Below are 20,759 nucleotides of genomic sequence, written 5' to 3' on the forward strand. Positions count from 1 at the left end.
GAGAAATTGAGATTCAGTGGCATCCATCTACCTCAGGTCTGTCCCCCGTCATGTAATAAGGTGTTCTTTCTTTTCAGAACTTACAAGGCAGAGGAGATCCATGAACTTTACAAGGCAGGAAACGAGATTTTCACTTTATACCTTAGAGAGCTGAAATGACTTGCTCAAGGCTCCTCAGGGAGCTTGTGGGAGGATAATTAGGATTTAGAAGTCATGTTCTAAGACTGACTGTTTCTTTTGGCTTTCTAATGGTGTCCTGGTAGTTTTTGTACTGTGATCATCAATAATGCCCAGGTGACCATTGGCCCCTTTACTCAGTGATCCCAGTTGGCTGTGCTTTTTGAGATTCTGAGTTTTATAGCTTGTCTGTTCTCTTAGGGTAAGAGTACCTACCTGTAATAGCATCCTTGGCTCCCCTGCCATCCCTACGCCATTCCTGATATGTGGTCTAGATACTTTATTACCAACAGCATTCGAATTGTCTCTAAAATGAAAGTCAGTAGGCTTGGTGCGGATGGGTGGGACTGACCATCCTTTTAGGAGTCACTTGGCTTATGACATGTTTTGTCTACTTGAATGCCATGTTTGGCGTTTCGTTTTATTTTTCCAGCCAAGGAATAAAGTGGACGATGGAGTGGGAATACAGATGTAGTGCTAGACTAGAGGTTTAATGTATCAACATCCCAGTAATTTTACTCATTTTTATGGATCTTTTAAAGCAGCATAAGTGTGACTATAGTGTTAATATAGTTATTACATTTCTCCCCTTTGCTTAAAGGTTAAGTCAAGTTTGATTTTTTCTCAGGCTCAGACTCGCAAAGCAAAGATATGCCTGGGCTCAACAGCTCACCTCTGGCCTTGAAGGCCTAATAATGGTTGCCTTCTCATTGATCTGTGTGTGAGCACATTTCAGAACAGTACTCTGCTGTTGGTAAAAACAAAAAACAACAAAAAAAAACCTTTAAAGACCTTACCGTCCATTCTAAGATGTCTTTTGTACTAAGGAAAATTGGGGATACTAGATTATAGGTGTTGGTTTGGAGTGTGATATACTGTGAATCTGAATAACTTGAATTTAGAATGTACTTAGGCCCCAATTGCAAAATTATGTAAAATTATTGTATTGAATAAAATAAATGAGCGGAAGTACAGCCAGAGGAGAGAGAGCCACTAGCCATTGAATGCCTACCACGTGCCATTCACTTACTGCAAATAGAGAGCACCTAGCCTGCCATACAATACCAGAGCTGTGGCTCAGGAAGTCCCTGCCCTCGGGGCACTTACATTCTAGGATGCTAGACAGTTTCATCTGCTTTAAGGTATGAGGACAGCCCTCTTGATGACTGACTGATTACTAACTAGAGTTGTTTTCCTTTTTCTTCCCCTCCTTCCTGCTGGGTTCCTCCTGGAGCTGCAAACTAGAAATGTGACGTGTTGGGGTTCTCATATTTGGGGTAGGGGAACTCTTCATGCACAGCATTGAAGGACCTACAGGCCCTTGCCAGAATCTTCAAACAAGCAAGCTTTTCAAGTCGTTTTTAGGTATGAGAGAAAGAATGAGTGAGGGTAAGAGAGAGAGAGTGTGTGTGTGTGTTGTACATACAAGCACGCACACATTCACACATGGGTGGAATATGTCCAACTGTCAAGCGTCCACATACCACAGGTGAGGAAAAGATTCTGAGAGGGCACTATCTTGCCTGAGGTCTCACACACACAGCAGGATTTGTTATTTTTAATCCAGGTCCTTTGACTTCAAATCTTAACATCTGTAGAACAACAATCTGTGTTACAACCTCACAGGGGCTCAGTTTTCTCGTATACAAAATTGTGTTGTCTGAACAGCTTGGTTTATATTACTGTTGAGCAAATGAAATTAGAACTCATTTAGAATCCTGTAAACACCTCAGAACTATGCAGTGACATTTCTTCCTTGCATTCCTGTTCAGCTCTATGGAGTAGCGAACCAGTGCCCATCCAGGTGGCCTTTTCTATACTGAGATATAAACAGCAACTCTACAAATACTTGTTTTGGAAAGAGTAAGCCAACTTACCCCTGATGGAAAGCTTGTGAGAGCAATATGGCTAACACAGCATGGTGTTCACCTGGACCTGTATTGTAGCCTTGCTGTTTTGTGGGGAAGATCCTGTAGTGGTGCTTCTCAAACCTGAGCTTACATAGGGATTCCCTGGGGAAATCTGGTAAACTGAGGATTCTGATCCTGAGATTCTGCATTCTTAACACTCTCCAGGAATGATGCCACTGAGGGTTCATGGGCTTATCCATGGCTGTGATGGTTTTATCTTCATTGTCCAGACCCTAATAAAAAGATGACTTCACATCTTTGGCATTTTGAATGTTTGCTGAAGAGGCTCATCAGATAAGAAGGTGGTGCTCATACACTGAGAGGTATCATCAGGTGCCTGTCCTTCCCCATTCTTGGCAGGACTTCCAGCTTTGAGGTATAGCTTGATTTTAGATGGAAATGTACTAGAAGAATTTTTTCTTTTCTTATGGCTGAAAGAAAGTTCTTGGTGAATGCCAGGAGGCCCATGAGATCCATCACTTAAAAAGAAATGTGAAGTCCCAAACTGTATGTGTAATGTCTGACTGTCAGACAAATCAGTCATGTATGCACGGAAAGGCTGCCGCCCTGGGAAGCTTGGGCGCTCAGCCCTAGAAGAAATCACAGGAAGTAATTAAACAGAGAAGGTCAGAGAAAGAGGAAGTGGTTGTGTTGTTTCTGATGCAAAGAGCATTGTTGTTACTGGGAATCAAGATGATGATGTTTAAATCTCTTGGAATGTGACTGCTTGGGGATTTGATTGTATTGTGGTCCTTTTAGTTTATTCTTTTAGACAGCAATGTAGTTAGGAAATGAATTGCTTTTCGGTCTTATCAGGAATCCCCACGTGCCTAAGCAGAAGTCTTAAGCGGGGGTTGCTTGTAGCTTGGCAAATTGCACTTAAATGAAATGAATGTCAAGACTATTAGAGGTTAATTTTAGGTGTCTGGAGTTCTCCCTAATTCTCCTGATTAAACACTTTAACATAATAGTTTCCTTAATTGGAATAATGATGGAATATTAGCATGCATATTAAACCATTTACCCAAATTTGAATAGGGTTAAAATGCAAATTATCCATCACTTGTCAGTGCTTACTCTTTAGAGATAATTCTGGTGAGAAATCGGGAAGAGACTGGAATATGAATTGGAATAGGGCTTTCTACTTGAGGCAGCTTTGCTGAGAAAGACAAGAATAAACTAGAGGACTGAAATAAGTGAGAGGCCCCTTTGTTTCCCCCCAAAAGAGGTACTAAAAATACGAAGGCCTGTGCTGTCAATAACTCCAACACGGAGGTGGGTGCAATGGGAAATCTGAAATAAACTATAGACCCTCTTTATTAGGTTGTCATGTTTTTCCTTTTTTTTTTTTTTTTGAGACAGAGTCTTGCTCTATTGCTCAGGCTGGAGTGCAGTGGTGCAGTCTTGGCTCACTGCAACTGCCGCCTCCCGGGTTCAAGCGATTCTCCCACCTCTGCCTCCCAAGTAGCTGGGACTGCAGGCAAGCGCCACCACGCCCAGCTAATTTTTGTATTTTTAGTAGAGAAGGGGTTTCACCATGTTGTCCAGGCTGGTCTTGAACTCCTGACCTCAAGTGATCTGCCCACCTCGGGCTCCCAAAGTGCTGGGATTACAGGTGTGAGCCACTGCGCCTGGCCTGGCTGTCACATTTTTCTTTCAGAAGAAGGTGAATAAAACTTAAGGTCTCTCCCCAGCATTTAGATATCTCATCTGCAAGTCTTGAACTGATGCTACCACCCAGTGGTTCCCAAACAAGTGTCTCAGAAACCATATGCACTCCATGCATTGATTGTGAACCAAACACATAATGTCTCCCGAGTATGTGTATTACTGTCTTTCAGTGTATGTAGCTACATTTATAGAATAATAAAATACAACCTTATTACAATACTACTGAATTCACAGTGGATGTTTGGCATATATTTTTCTTGGCTCACAGTTAATAAACACACACACACACACACACACACACACACAACTATAATCCCTGTGAAGGGAAGCGCTCCCTGAATTTTTTCCCTTTGAGTCCTTGTGCTTGGAAAGTTGGGAATTATTGTTATGAACCACATTCTGGATATAAGAACGTAAGTGTGGGCACTCTTTGGGGGTGAGGGATGAATACACAGAGGGTGACTTGGTACTCTGGAGTGGATTTAGTGGAAGGTCTGAAGGAAAGCAAAGGACATGTTTAGTTGGAGTTGGATGGGAGGAGTTACAAGTGAGTCTAACCTACAGACTAGGTATAAAGTTGGGTCTTCTGATTAAAGGAAGAAGAGTTCGGGGAGTGAATCTTCTGTCTTCCAGCTCTGTCCCCTTTCTACTCTTGGAGTTAGCATTTGGGTGAACACCTTGTCTGTGAGGTGCACAAGTGGAAAAGAGGATACACTCAACACTAAAAGCTCTTGAATGTGGATACCAAGTCTAAAGAAGATAGATACCCGGTTGCCAAGTGTGGTAAGTTCTGGGATGGGAGTCAGAAAACTTAGGTCTGCCACTGACCTGCTGTGTGGCCTTGAGCAAGATTGTCAGCATCCCTAGACTCAGTTTTCTCATCTCTAAAATAAAGGGATTGAATAATAAAATAATATTTAAGGACTGTTTTCATTCTAAATATTGCAAGCAGAATTTATATTTAAAAAAACAGACTTTTATTTTTACTCATAAGCATAATATTCTTGTTTTAAATAAAAAAAAATTGATAAGAAATTAAAGGCCAGGTGCGGTGGCTCATACCTGTAATTCCAGCACTTTGGGAGGCCGAGGCAGGCAGATCACTTCAGGTCAGGAGTTTGAGACCAGCCTGGCCAATATGATGAAATCCCATCTCTACTAAAAATACAAAAACTTAGCTGGGCGTGGTGGCGTGTACCTGTAGTCTCAGCTACTTGGGAGGCTGAGACATGAGAATCACTTGAACCCAGGAGACGGAGGTTGCAGTGAGCCAAGGTCGTGCCAGTATGCTCCAGCCTGGGCAACAGACTGAGACCCTGTCAAAAAAAAAGAAAAAGAAAAGAAAAGAAAGAAAAAAATATTTATCACTGCACCAGCCAGGGGAGAGTTCACTTCCGACAAGGTGAGTCTTGAGTCTTTGAGGACTCAGAAAAGGATGATGGTAGTATTTAGGGGAGGAGACAGGTCAGCAAGGTGGAGAGGAGACATCTCATGTCCAAAGCTTTCTTCCACAGATAGGGACACTCCATGTCTGAGTTTATGCTGGGGGAGCTCAGAGAAAGCCAGTCAAGTCAGCTGAGGCTAAATTTGGGAGGATATTGAGTACCAGCTAGGCTGACAAAGTATGTATTTGGACTTGTGTTCTTTGAGTAGAACAGAGCTGATTGAGGCTTTGAAACAGAGACGATGAAGTGATGTGTTGGTAGAATCAAACAGATTAGTTAGAGTGTGCAGGCTAGGCTGGAGTCAGGGAGACCACTAATAATTCTGTCTGACAGATCTCAGCTGGATTTTTCTGACTTTAGTTAAATGCAGTGAGCATGGATATAGAAACCTATATTCTGAAGAGATGATTGTTGGGGAAGATGGTCAAGGGGACTGTGAAATTCAGAACAAAATTAGCCAACTTATTTTGTAAATCAGACATACAGCCTAGAATTACCCAAGTGAAGTTTTGTTTTTGCTTGATTTCAGTATTGTTACTTCTCACAGCACTCATCAGTGAAGTGGTGAATGCTTTGCCCTTTCTCGCTGAAGTAAAATGGTTTCCATCTGACCATAACCTTTTAGAACTAGAGAGGATCTTAGGAAAATACAAGCTCAGCTCCCTCTTTTTTACACATAATTTGCAATCTGGAGAGGCTGAGTGACTAACTCAGGGTCACAAAGCTAGTTAGTTTGGGCTACATCAGTGAGATATAATCTGGTTCCAGGCCTGTTTTGGGTACTGTGTTAAACATTCATGACAACTGCTTTGAGTTATTGAACCATCAGGAGATAGGAAAAAGATGGTAGAAATTAATTGAGATAAAGGTGGCCCAGGTAGATGTTGAACCACCAGCATTGAACAGATGGCTAGCCTTGGTCACACCCTGCATGAGGTGGAGGTAGATGAGCTTCCCAGATGCTGTTCTTGTGTAGCTCTCCTGAACATGGTAGGTAGGGGTCTTAAGCTTTGGTTTCCGCATGTCTGTGTTCCAGGTACAGGAGCACTGGGAGTGGAGGCAAGGAAGGGCCTCCAGCTCACTATCCTGGGAGAGAGAAGGTGGGTCCTTAGATGATCAGTTGAAATACATGTGAAGTTCCAAGGTTTTTGCACCTGGGCACCAGAAAAATGTTTATGAAACATTACCTATGCTTGTTCTTCCTCCCCTGCTCCAGCACCTTCTGTTCTCCCCATGTGTTTGCTTTTGATGTTAACTGCCAAGGTGGTGTGGTCATAGACGGCAGGAAGTAATATCTGATATGCAGGTCTCCTGGGGTAGGGGGAGGTGGGTGCCAGGATGGGAAGGGTGGCGGTTTTGGCACGTTATTGTGAGAACTCTGTGCACTTAGAAGCCAACAGGTGCTGTTATAGCAAAGAGACAGAAGAAGGAGGAGTTGACCGTCTGGTCATACATACAGCCAGCATCTTTTATGGTAGCTTTTTACTCTTAAGTTTTTCTAAGGCCACTGCACCATAGGTTAACTCCAAATAAAGTGGGGCTTGTCCTCTGTTCTGAATCACACAGCTAGTAAGTATCATGGCCAAGGGCATATACAGACCTAGGCTTGAGACAGAATGAAAATAGTCCCCAAACCAAGACACACTATCTGGAGAGCCCAGGGTCCCACAGACTCCTAGGAGGTCCCACCCAGCTTTGCCATGGTAAGGCTTGATCCATTTCCCAATCCTACTTTGAAAGTAGATTTTGCCGTCAGGACTCCCATTGGGATAACAAGATTCATACTGCTTGTGTGGGACAGGAACCTTGTATTTTTTAAAAAATTTCCTTCTGTTGGGCTTCCAGCGACCCTCTCCCCTCTGCTTTTGTTGTTAATCCCCATCAGCTGGGCGTTCTTCTTAGCATAAAGGATCCCTTGTGAGGCTAAACAGTGAGGGTAGTTTGGTTATAATGGCTTACCTGTAGACCCGCTCTTCCACACTCTCTTGTTGAGGATGGAGCAGTACAACAGTGACCAGGAGAACTAGATATGTGTGGTTCATTTCCCATCCCATCCCTGGGCAGTGTGTTGGTTGGCATGCAGCCTGAAATAGACACCCCCCCAACTGTCTTAACAAGGACAATTTAGCAACAAAACCAGAGGCCTCAAGGAAGAGCATATCTGAGGTTGCTTGGGGATGTCACCAAGGAGAAACAACACTCTTCATCTCTCCCATCTTAACCTTTCTCATCCCTAGACCGATTGAATCTGAATGTCACCCCCATCTTCCCATCCTCCCATTCTCCCTTCCTCCCAAGTTGGTATTTTAAAAATCCAAGATATTCTAACATGCTTTAGCTAATCGGGATTTAGAAGGGGCAACACCCAATCAAACCTAGAAGGTTGCAACCAACCTAGGCAGTATTAACCAGGGAGCATTTAGTCTTTTTAAAGATCCTCCTCTCTCTCTTCTGCCCATTAATTCATCCCGATTAATCTGTCATACTGGGTGGTATTTAAAAGGTGACACACATTCGTGTTAGTGAGCTGAGGAGAGGAATGTTGCTCCTTTTCTCTCGCCCTTTGTTCTTTCTCATTTCAAATTAGATGACCGATAATCTCCCAGGGAGGCATATACCAAATGGATGTTACATGTGAAGCGAATTGTAAGAGCCAATAAAAAATAAATTCTAATTGTTGATCCCAAGAGTCTCTTTGAATAAAAAATATTAAAAAAAAAAATCACCCACAGCGGTCCAAAATTATAACCATTTTTATTTTTATTTTTAAAGGTTTGGCTGAAATTTTAAAAGGTCTATTAATGTTTTCAGGAATTTTCCTTGGTGATGTAACACAGATGTCTTTAGGATATGAATTTAGCTATTTTAATGGTTAAAGCAGTAAATATAGGGGTGTTTTAAAATGTTGCCCCTTCACGGTGGCTCACGCTTGTAATCCCAGCACTTTGGGAGGCCGAGGCGGGTGGATCACGAGGTCAGGAGATCGAGACCACGGTGAAACCCCAACTCTACTAAAAATACAAAAAATCAGCCGGGCATGGTGGCGGGCGCCTGTAGTCCCAGCTACTCGGAGAGGCTGAGGCAGGAGAATGGCGTGAACCCGGGAGGCGGAGCTTGCAGTAAGCCGAGATTGCGCCACTGCACTCCAGCCTGGGCGACAGAGCAAGACTCCGTCTCAAAAAATAAAAATAAAAAAAAAAAATAAAATATTGCCCCTTTTTGGTGGAGTGGGGGCCAGTTACTTTACAGGGAACAGGAATAATTCCTCATATTTGAATTTTTTTTTTTTTGACAAAACTTTGTTAACATAGGGTTGGTATTTGTTTGAATTTAAAGGAAAGCAGAGCTATAAAATCATATGCTTTTACCTAGAAATGAAAATACATTGACTTAAAACAGATGTCTCTAACAAAGACTGATGCCAGGTTTTAAGATTGTATCTTGTCACCCACAAGTGTGGCACTGCGTGCAAATGTGGGGAAGGCCCAAAAGTTGTTTTAATGTCTTAGGAGAAAATGTGAAGGGCATACATAAAAATGGGACAGAGTCTTACACAACAGTGTGAATGTACTTAATGCCACTGAATTGCATAAAAATGGTTAAAGTGATAAATTTTATGTTATGTATATTTTAGTATGATTAAAACATTTTGTTTAGGCTAGTTGTGATGGCTCACGCCTGTAATCCCAACAATCTGGGAGGCTAAGACAGGAGAACAGGAATTCAAGACCAGCCTGGGCAACATAGCAAGACTGTCTCTACCAAAACAAAAAAAAATTTTTTTTAAAACGGGACAGAGTCAACTAATGACTCAGAGAAACACTTCCCTCCTGAAAAATGGAATCCTGGACACAACTGTCTGGCTCTAACTTCCCAGAGGCTGACTCTCCTATTTACATCCTTATTTATAGATTTTTAGCTCCCAATCAATTCCTGCCTAGTCGCCTCTGCAACTCTGTTTTCCCTGTCCTGCCCCAAAAGCTCCCTTCACAGAAATTTAAAGAAGATCAACTTTGAGATTACTCCAGTAATGGCCAAAGTCTTGCATCTCCTTAAGGTTCCTGCAGTTCACCAAGCATATACATTACTTTCTATAGTACTAATGCGTCTTGACAAGGGGTTGAAACCTCTGAGAACACTCTAGAAGTCTGAATGACCTGGCAGTAGAGCTAACAGCAGAGCCGGGTCTTAGTTGTGGGTGGTGGGGATGATGGCCCCTTCCCAGACATTCAGGGGACCAAGGTTGAAGAAAGATTCCTCCACGACAACTGATAGGCCCTCGGGCAAGCACTTCACATCCACAGCTTCCATGGTTCTCAAGGGCAGCAAAAATATGAGCTTCAGAGGTTATACTGATCATAGGCGATGATAATGTGAAAAATGTAGTACTCACACACGTGTAAAAACCAAGCAAGGCAGCCCTTCCTCTTTTCCCCTATTTGGAGAAGGGTCAATTCAGCATTTAGCAGATGAAATTAAGAATCAATTAGTTCAAACAAACATGTTTGAGAATGCGTATGTGCTGTCGTGCATGCCTGTGAAAAAACAAATTGTTCTTTGAAAATGCTCAGCCCCCCACTTTTTTTTTTTTTTTTTAAGACTTAATGTTTCTCTCTTTAAGTAGTTTTACTAGTAGCATGTTGGTGTAAATTGGATTGTTAGCATTTTCTGGGACGGTATATCCCTAGAGTGGGAATATTAACAACTTAGAGTTTTTTGTGACTTTTTCAATAAAACTACACACACTAACTCTTACCAACAAGTACTCATTCTTAATTGTTGAAAATTTATACTCATTCATAAACTGTTTATAGATTTGACACTTTCTGGCCTTGGGAATACTTAAGTCACCAAATTTGGCAGTCTGTATGTTCAGTAGAAAAAACAAATGTCGTGATGAACCACTCTCTGATAAGCTTTGGAGTTAGGGCTATTTGTGATGGAAGCACTCAGACCCCCCCAGGGACTGAAACACAGGATCAGAAAATACGCAAATCAAGGGAGCTGAGAAGGATGCCCTGTCCTACCACACTGGCTGGCCCTGCAGCTTATGCTTAGACGTGTGCTTGATGTGGAATGCCTGGGTCCCACTTGCACAGTGACTTGGGTATGCAGCTCTAATCGTCAGCGAGTTCTTCTGTGGAACCACTGCCCTCTGCAGCAGCGATAACCAATTCTCTGTTGTTTTGACCACCCTGCAGACAACACAACACAGAGGGTTTCCTCTCTTCTCTTCTGTTGGCCAAATATCATCCTGGTCTCCTGATCAGTGGACAGATACAACCACATCTCTTCACAACGTAGGAACCCAGAAATGAGATGCTTTTCCAGAGGCCTCAGCCTCTTACACTGTGGGTATTGGCCTCCCTGTGCAGTCTAGGGTGGCTTTGAGGCCACCATCAGGGTAAAGGCTCCAGGTTGTTGGCATGGAAAATGCATGCTGTCCTTATGGAGCCTGCACCACTGGTTTTCTCTTAAAAGTATGTTGGTCACCATCAGCACCTGGGCCTTAGAGGAGAAACAGCTCTCCCCTTGAGAGGGGTAGGCAAAAAAGAAGGTCCTCTTGGTGTCAGTATGGTCACTTGCTGGACAATTTATTGGCTCCGAGGCAAGGCTGGGGAAAGGAGTTCCCTCCTGTTCCAAGGATCAGCCCACTTCTAGGTGAAGGACTCTGGTCTTTGTATTCCTGGGTGGTATTCTTCGGTAGGGAAGAAGGTGAATGATCTGCTTATAGTGCCAAAATTGTAACCAAAATAGGTTACTTGCTGATGTGCACGCAAGTCAATGCAACGAGACACAAGGTTGCAGCAGAGAAAAGTTTAACTGTAGGACTGCCAAATGAGGACATGGGAGGAAACTTCAAATCCATCTTCCTGTGGAGTTTGCGGCTAGGATTTTTAAGAGTTTTGGAGTGGGCCAAAATGTGAAGATCACTGATTGATTAAAGAGTGCAGCATAAAGTCTCAGGGCAAGGAGATGAAGAAGATGTATTCTCATATTGATCTCATTCCTCTTGGGGAGGGGGGTCTTCAAACTGGTTGCTGAAAAATATCTTAAAGGATCATTAAACAAAAGCCTCTGACTAATGGCAGAGATCCAGTCTGTAGGAACAACAGGGATGCAAATCCACTCTTAAACAGTCGTATGACTCTGATGCCAGAAATCTACCTCTAGGAACAATGGGATTGCAAATAGTCAATATCTAATGCTAGGTGACTTTTAGCAACAAGGAAATGGGCCAGAGTGCAGCCCGATTATTGTTTAATTAAAACTGTATTTCTGTCCAGAATCTGGCATGCAATTCTTGTCAACCCTGTAGGGATGCTTTCAAAATCATTTTTTCTTGAAGCTGGTCCTAGGCCACCTACTCAGAGTCAGTACTCCGGAGGGCTTGTTAAAATACAGGTGTCTGCTGCCCACCCAGGCCTCCTGAATCTGCCTCCATGGGTATAGGGTATAGGGAATCTGCATTTTTGAAATTATCTCCAGGTGATTCCTCTGCCTACATCCACAGTTTGAGACTTACTTCCTAAATTATCATTGCATCCTTGCTGTTCATTTTCTTTTTTTTTTTTTTTTTTTTTTTTTTGAGGCAGAGTCTCACTGTGTCGCCCAGGCTGGAGTGCAGTGGCGCATCTCGGCTCACTGCAAACTCTGCCTCCTGGGTTCACGCCATTCTCCTGCCTCAGCCTCCTGAGTAGCTGGGACTACAGGCGCCCACCACCATGCCCGGCTAATTTCTTTGCATTTTTAGTAGAGACGAAGTTTCACCATGTTGGCCAGGATGGTCTCCATCTCTTGACCTCGTGATCCGCCTGCCTCGGCCTCCCAAAGTGCTGGGATCACAGGCGTGAGCCACCGCGCCTGGTCTTGCTGTTCATTTTCTTAAATGTTGAACTACGGAGTACTCAATCCTAAAGGCCACCTCTGTGCCTTACTGCAGCCACCCAGTGCTTTTTAATAGTTCCTGAGTATGTGTTTACACAATCTGAATTTTATGAAGTCCATAAAGACATATTTACCCAACAAGTCACCAGCGTTCCAAAGGTCAGCTTTCCTTGATTTGTATGAAAGCCACTTAACTCAAAGTCAATTAACACTAAGATAGAAGCCAATTAAAGCAAGGAAGTGAGCTGTTCAGGCCAACATTCCATCCCTCACTTTTGTCCCCTGTTGTAGCTTAATTTCACAAGTCCCTTCAAGCCATTTACTTCACACAACCTATGCATGTGTGGCCCGTTTCAGCATATAGGAATAAGTACCATTTGTCATGTCATCATGTGAGAGTGCTGTTTAAAAGCATGTAATTTAAGTAACTATTAAACGATGCCATATTAGCACTTTTGCAACCAATTCAATCGCTCTCCCACTGCAAGTAGCAGGGATATCACAGCAATGTTAAGAAAGAAGGAAAGAGAGGCTTGGTGTCCCTCAATGTTGCTATCAGAGCCTGCGGTTGAATCTGAGTCTTGCCTGGGTCCAGAAAGTACAGAAAGTAATTCCTCAAAAGATTGCTGGAGGATTAAATGAGATAATGTGGGTCAAGTGCTCAGTACAGCGCCTGGTATGTGTAAAGCAAACTTTTTTCTTTTAAAGGTAGCTGCTGCAGCAGATGATGATTATAATATAAAAATGGAAAACCCTGAAAGAGAACTAAACCTTAGAGTTAGCAATTGCAGTAGGTCAAGAGCATCCTCTGATAGGTTTTCCACAGTGAAGGCACCCCGAGCAAACAGCCTGAGGTCCTCCTGTGCAGACCGTGACCCCTGTCCCGATGGCAGTTGGTTGAGTTGGTTGTCCTGCACTGAGAACCACTCTCCAAAGGAGAAGTCTGGAAGTACAATAGGCTCCTTCCGGTCTCACGATAGACCCTCTGCATTACATCTTTCAAGCTAACTGATTATCTATAAAAGCCTCATCCTTTAGGTTCTTTTTTGATTAGGAACCTTTTTTTTTTTTTTTTTGAGACGGAGTCTCGCTCTGTCACCCAGGATGGAGTGCTGTGGCGCGATCTCGGCTCACTGCAAGCTCCGCCTCCCGGGTTCACGCCATTCTCCTCCTCAGCCTCCTGAGTAGCTGGGACTACAGGCACGCACCACCACACCCGGCTAATTTTTGTGTTTTTAGTAGAGACAGGGTTTCACCATATTGGCCAGGATGGTCTTGATCTCCTGACCTCGTGGTCTGCCCGCCTCGGCCTCCCAAAGTGCTAGGATTAAAGGCGTGAGCCACCACGCCCAGCCTAAAATTTCTCTTGAAAGTCTTCATCAGGAGACAAAATTCTTTTTTTTTTTTTTTTTTTTGCAGGAGACTGGAGTTTTATTATCACTCAAATCAGTCTCTCCAGGAAACAAAATTCTTGTTACTAGAAGTGAGGATGTCAAAGTGGCTTTATTCATTTTTAAATAGTGCATGAGATGTAAATTGCCAAAAGCTGTGTTATTATATGGAGGCAGTAGAACTTCTTGGTAAAATCATAGGATTTAGACTAGTGCTGTCCAATAGAAATACAACATAGGCCACATATGTAATTTTAAATGTTCTGATAGGGTGTTAAAAAAGTAAAAAAAAAAAAAACAGGTGAAATTAATTTTAATCTATTATTTAGTGTATCTAAAAATTATCATTTCAACAGTTAATGTTTTAAATTGCTAATGAAGTATTTCACATTCTTTTTTTGTACTACACCTGCAAAATGCCGCTTGTATGTTATACTTGGAGCACATCTCCATTTTCATGCGCTCAGTGCCACTTGTGGCTGCTGGCTGCTACTGTGTTAGACAGTACCTCTAGACTAGGACAGACCTGGGTGTGAATTTCCCTTTGCTGCTTATTAGCTGCGTGACCAGTGTTAAATTACCTGAACCTTTCAAAAACCTCTGTGTCCTTGAATATAGAAAAAGGGCTCATAATACTTCCTTTTCTGGGCTGTTGTATTAAGTCAGTTGATTTATGTGCATAAAGGTCTGGGGTCGATGAAGAGGTGATCTGTCAATGACATCTGTGACTTTTGAGATATCTACAGGTAATTGTGTTCTCACACAGGCTAAGGACTATAGGATATAAGGGTTATGAGGAAAGGCAGAATTAGGGCAATATTTATGGGCTATTAGGAACTTCAGGGCCGGGTGCAGTGGCTCACCCTTGTAATCCCAGCACTTTGGGAGGCTGAGGTGGGCGGATCACAAAGTCAGGAGTTCGAGACCAGCCTGGCCAATATGGTGGAACCCCATCTCTACTAAAAATACAAAAATTAGCTGGGCGTGGTGGCACGTGACTATATTCCCAGCTACTTGGGAGGCTGAGGCAGAAGAATTGCTTGATCCCAGAAGGCAGAGGTTGCAGATCGTGCCACTGCACTCCAGCCTAGGTGACAGAGCGAGACTCCGTTTCAAAAAAAAAAAGAACTTCAAAAGTCCCCTTATGTAACTGACTTATTCTTGTGGCTGGCGACTGGGATTGTACATACAGACATTGGAAGGGGGCTCTGGTTCTGGTCTGAGCAATTTGCCTGGAGCTCTATGATCAATTCAGAGAAAAAGGGATACAGGGAATTCCTACAGGAATCACTGTGGCGTCATAAAAACAGCTTCTGCCTCAAAGGCAAGGGAGCTGTTTTTGAATTCTGACTACCTTATACTGCATATTTATCTTCCCAAACTTTAGCTTTCTTGTCTGTCTAATAGGACTCATAGTATGAGGCTTGTGAGGATTAAATTACATGTAGCACGTGAAAGTGTCCGCAACAGTGTCTGACATGTTTGAGGTGCCTAATACATGCCGGGTGATCATTACTTGTGTCTGGAAAGAAGTTTCAGCATAAAGCTTTGTTGAAAGGACCCAAGGTCTGGGCAGAAGAGAAGGATCTTGCTCCTCTGATAAGATCTTAAGAAGATGGAACCAGCAGGTAAGGAGAGAAGCTCAAGAGACTGGTTTTGTGAGGAGCCGAAATCAGACTGATAAAAGGAAGATAGCCTGGGTTGGTGGCCTGTTAGGGAATGCCTCTCTACACAGGGACCATGTCATAATCGTTTTGATAACATTCTTTCTTCCTGCCCCTTTAGACCTCTGGCTTCCTTGCCCAGCTTTTGATATTTGTTGTTGTTTGTTCTGAGAAGTAAAAATATAGCTAGAGCTTTGCACTCTCATGTTAGTATTTTAAGACACTCCCAAAAGCGGAAGAGAGAACTGTCCTCCAGTTGGAGTTACCGGGAGGTTCCCTGTGCTCCACCTTCCCCACCCTTTTCTGTCTACCTGTGTGCGTGCAGGCTTGAGTGGATACAGCGTCTGCACGGGTGAAAGGACAAGTGATCCAGTTGGAGAGAGTTGATCTTTTGGTTTAACCAAGCCGGACACCCAAACCTAGATTTCCAAGGCATGTGAACAGGGGTGTGCATGACAGTCATTGACACGAAGACTCAGAATGAGATAAGCTTTAAGTTGGCAGCACCTCCCACCCCCTGCAGAGAGGAAGTTTGCATGCCATGCACCTACCTTCTTGATTTACCTGCAGCTCTCATGGCTACACAGCAATAGATTAGAACCCCCTCGTGCTGAATATTGACTTGATGAAGACAATCAAAATGCCCCCCAAAATTCTCATTTGATGGGTTTTCACTGCGTATGTTGTTTTCCTTCAATTCAGGCATAGGTGTTAATCATCCTTCCACCAACACACAACACACGCGCGCGCACACACACACACACACACACCTGCAGCCACCTCAGTTTCCTGTTAAGTTATTGTGGTTTGGGAGTCTTCATTGTCAGTTCACATTAGCTGTGAAGTCAGAATCCTTCTGTCATGGGACTTTTAGCCAAAAAAAAAAAAAAAAAGAAACCAGTGCCCCATTTGAGAAAGAGACTATGGCTCATGCCTGTAATCCCAGCACTTTGGGAGGCCGAGGCGGGCGGATCATGGGGTCAGGAGATCGAGACCATCCTGGCTAACACGGTGAAACCCCATCTCTACTAAAAATACAAAAAATTAGCCGGGCATGGTGGTGGGCGCCTGTAGTCCCAGCTACTCAGGAAGCTGAGGCAGGAGAATGGCGTGACCCCGGAGGTGGAGCTTGCAGTGAGCCGAGATGGCACCACTGCACTCCAGCCCGGATGACAGAGCGAGACTCTGTCTCAAAAAAAAAAGAGAGACTAAACTTTCCACTGTCCAGTAACTTGGACCAGAGCCCTGCCTGAGCCTCCAGGGCAGGCAGCTTGGTGGAGGGCCCTGCCTCACTCTCAAGGCTGAGCTCTCAGGAAAGGTGGATTTTATCTCTAAGGAAGTGTGGCTGCCTTTATCAGGCCATTCTGGTGGAACAGGTTAGCTCCCTGCAAGGGTGGAAAGGAAAACTATGTTACTATTTTTAGCCTGCCTCTTGTGTACAGCAAGGTGGGCTGATGTGTCAAGCAGAAGGACAGTGAAGTGTGAGTTGCTCTCTGCCCCCAACCTTCCATTTCCACCCCTACTTCCCAAAACCTCCCCCAGAGGTGGAATGTCAGGACGTCTCAGATGTGGTGCATGAAGAGTATAATGACCAACTTTATTTCTGCAACTAGTGAGGCTCCTTGTCACTGCCTTTCTAAAAGCTTGCAGTCTTACAAACAAACTTGTGTGCACAGACATGAGTGGATAAAATATTGGGTCCTGCCTAGCAAAACCAGGCTCTTTGATTTGGGGGGAAGAGTTGGTGTTGCTCTCTGTTAACATTCCCATTTATTCTTGACCTCTATAAAGAGTAAATTATAAGAATGGGGTGGGAGGATTGGAAAGTTGGTGGATGGTAAGTTTGGGTGTCAAGTATTAAGAAATCCTGGCTTCTTGGCATTGTCTTTGCAGGGCATACGCCGCAGAATTTTCTGCCTCTAGCAGAGTCTTTGTGGCTCTGAAGGACCTGCCACCATGGGGTGGTTCGCTTTTATAATCTCATGGTAGCACTCTCAGCCCAAAGAAGTGTCATCACCAACATAGAAGCCAGGAGCACCATTTAACAGATGAGGACTCTGAGGCCTGGGGAGTTAAACCCAGGTCACACAGTTGGATAGTGGGAGAGTCTGGTTGCCTGGTTGTTTTTCTACAGGGCTCCTCCAAATGAGTGCCAGGAAGAAAGTGTGGGGGTATTCTGCCCATTGCAAGAGGGTCAGCTTGGAGAAATAGGTTTGAACTATGGAGTGCCTGACAGAAAGTGGGAACAGTCACTTAGCAAAGAAGTCCGGGTCTTCTCAAATAGGAGTGCTCTGGGTGGGAGGAGAAGGGCGGGTAAGCCTGAGGACTTGTGGAGGAGCTCAGATGTAGCTGCTTAAATTAGTTCAAAGTGAGAAATGTAATTACTATACTTGCTCAAACCAAATGTCTGAACATTGTTATAAAATGAGGTGTAATCACAGAAAAGAGGATTGCAGTGCAGTATCACTCCCACAAAATAGCCTTTGTGTTCTCAGGAGCCCCATGGTGCTGATTAATCTTCTGGGGGCGTTGAAGCCCCATTAAGTTCAGGTGTGTGTATTGGACTTAATTGGGGGAGTTTTGTCCTGCTCATTTGGACAGTCATTCACAGTTATTTGCATTTGTAATGAGTGCGTGATGAGAGGGGGAAAGACAGCCTTAAACATTTTAGCTAGGAATATTTGGGATCAGAATAAAGTAAGATGCAAGCAAGAGGGAAAATTGAGGATGATTTACGGCAATTGGTCCTTGTTAACTGCTATTTGAATGATAAAAGGAAGGTTGAAAAGGACATTTCAGTAACTCCCTGGATAACAACTTCCTCTATCACTATCACTATATATCACCTCAATGACTATATCATCTCCATGCTCTTCTCCACCAAGGTGAAAAGTACCATAAGAAGGTCATTAAGTCCTGATTCTGCCATTTGTTGGTCATGAGATGTAGGGTAGTAACATAAATGCTAAGCCTTAATTTTCTCTCCTGGAAAATGGGCTGATGTATATACATTTAGATGAGCTAATGCTTGGCACATAAGAAAGCACATAGTAAATATTAGCAAGTTGTCATTATTGTCTATAATATCTCTACAACGTGTGACAGAAGAAAAACACCTTGCCAGATGTAGTCACAAGGCAGGAGGGAAAGTGAGGAATGAAAGGCCTGTTAGGGAGCAGGTGCCTGGAGCTAAGTGAGGTTAGATCATAAAAGGGCCCAGGGGTGTGCTGTTGTTGGGGGGGTGTTTGTTTGGCAGAAGGGAAAGGTGGTCTGTTCATGCTGGGGAGGTGGTACATGGATAACTGGGCTGTGCCCTCATTTGTAAGAAACAGGCACGTGTCTTTTATAGACCTACAGCCAGTCCCGTTTGCTCGCTAGGTGGCTTCTCTTTGATCTTGTGTCCCAAAGTTGGGGGTCTGTTGACACTCCAGCTCCTGGGGACCCCAGGTCCCCTCTCTCTGCACAGGAGGCAGGGTGTCTGCCTGTTTTATTCATTGCTGTCTTCAGTGCCTGGCATAATAGAGGCTCAAGAAGTATCTGCTGAATGAATGAATAGGGTATAGTATGAATGAATATCTGCATTAAATTATGTGCTCCTAGAGAAAACTCCCTGAGAAATTCATTACTGAGACTGTTTAGCCATCCAATAAAGAGATGAGAGGAGAGGAGATTTTGAAACAACTTGGTTTGGCATAGACAAGTAGTATATACTTGCGCTTATACCTAGTCTCCATGCAGTTCACTAATACATGTAATATATATGGTTAACTTTGTGAGTATATTTGATTACAGACTTTCCCTTTATTTAATTAACATGGTTGCCTGCCTACACATAATTCTTTTTTTTTTTTTTTTTTTTTTTTTTTTGAGACGGAGTCTCGCTCTGTCACCCAGGCTGGAGTGCAGTGGCGCGATCTCGGCTCACTGCAAGCTACGCCTCCCGGGTTCACCCCATTCTCCTGCCTCAGCCTCTCCGAGTAGCTGGGACTACGGGCGCCCGCCACCACGTCCGGCTAATTTTTTTGTATTTTTAGTAGAGACAGGGTTTCACCGTGGTCTCAATCTCCTGACCTCGTGATCCGCCCGCCTCGGCCTCCCAAAGTGCTGGGATTACAAGCGTGAGCCACTGCGCCTGGCCAACACATAATTCTTAAAACAATTAAGGAGAACATTACTAGCACAAATGTTTCTTCTTTTTCTTTCTTTCTTTTTTTTTTTTTTTGAGACGGAGTCTCACTCTGTTGCCCGGGCTGGAGTGCAGTGGCGTGATCTCGGCTCACTGCAGTCTCGTCTCTGTGGGGTTCAAGAGTTCCTCTGCCTCTGCCTCCTGAGTAGCTGGGACTACAGGCACCCACCACCACGCCCAGCAAATTTTTGTATTTTTAGTAGAGACGGGGTTTCACCATGTTAACCAGGCTGGTCTCTAACTCCTGACCTCAAGTGATCCACCTGCCTCAGCCTCCCAAAGTACTGGGATTACAGGCATGAGCCACCATGCCTGGCCACAAATGTTCCTTTTTAGGAAACTGATTCTCCTGCTGCTTCTAGAGTAGAGTGTTGTATATGGAATTTTGAGCATGATATTCACCTGATTATGGCTCAGAACAGGCAGTAATAAGCACCTGAGGTCTAGGCCTTTCGGACCAGTGCTTTGATATGCATGTGAGTCACGTGGGGGTCTTCCTGCTAAGCTGCAAGTTCCCATTCAGCAGGCCTTGGGTGGGGCCTGGGATGGTGCTTTTTTCTTCAGCTTTTGGGTGCTGTCCATGATGCTACTCCTTGGACTACATTTCCACTAATGCAATTTCAATTAGTCTTTAGTATTTTGAGGATTTCTTTGTGTCCTAAAAATGTCTATCCCAGATGGGCACAGTGGCTCATGTATGTAATCCCAGTACTTTGGGAGGCCAAGGTGGGAGGATTGCTTGAGCCCAGGAGTTCAAGACCAGTCTGGGCAACTCCACCTCTACACAAAGTTTTAAAAAGTTATCCAGGTGTAGTGGCACACACCTGTAGTCCCAGCTACTCAGGAGGCTGAGGCAGGAGGATCACTTGAGCTGAAGAGTTCGAGGCTGCAATGAGCTTTGATGCATGCACCACTGCACTCCAGCCTGGGCAACAGAGTGAGACCCTGTCTCTTAAAGGAAATGGATGTCTATCTGATCTTATTCTAAATGTTGACTCTACTATCCGTAACCCCTTCTGGAAATATTTAATAGTTGTCTCCTTAGGAGGCTGTTGTTTGGTTTGCACATGGTTAATGTAGTACTGCCGAATTTACAGCCGCTCCTGAGCTTGGACATTTCAGCATTCACTGTGGACCTTTAGTGAAGTCTGAAGCTTTGTATTTGGCTGGCTTGTGGGAATGTATTTTGGCTTCTGGAAGTAAATCAAATGTTATTAGTTCAGTGTTGGCTGAAAGATTATGCTGATAAATTCTTTGGCAGAAGTGTAAAATGCCCCAAATATAGATTCATTTATATTTCTCAATTCAACCAACTGTGCTTATCATTGTGTAACCCTTTTTTGGTTAATAATGAAGCAAATCTTCTGTAGTCTTGCAAAATTAAAACCCTGATTATGATTCTCTGCGTGTCTGTACCATACCTATTG

At 43.7% G+C, this 20,759-nt stretch overlaps 1 protein-coding gene across 5 annotated transcripts in view; it reads left to right on the forward strand.

Annotated features, from left to right (window-relative positions):
- Positions 1-20,759, forward strand: part of SPRED2 (sprouty related EVH1 domain containing 2) — a 122,835-nt gene that overhangs the window by 9,561 nt on the left and 92,515 nt on the right. Inside the window, exon 1 of one of the 5 annotated variants that reach the window (XM_063617912.1) lies at positions 3,582-4,541. The exons of the other annotated variants lie outside the window; for them this stretch is intronic. The gene's annotated coding sequence lies outside the window, so the exon portion shown is untranslated. Of the gene's footprint in view, positions 1-3,581; positions 4,542-20,759 lie in introns of those variants that run through there. 5 annotated transcript variants of the gene reach the window in all.

The sequence above is a fragment of the Symphalangus syndactylus genome, chromosome 14 (genome assembly GCF_028878055.3).
Source record: "Symphalangus syndactylus isolate Jambi chromosome 14, NHGRI_mSymSyn1-v2.1_pri, whole genome shotgun sequence".
NCBI classification, from domain to species: Eukaryota; Metazoa; Chordata; class Mammalia; order Primates; family Hylobatidae; genus Symphalangus; species Symphalangus syndactylus.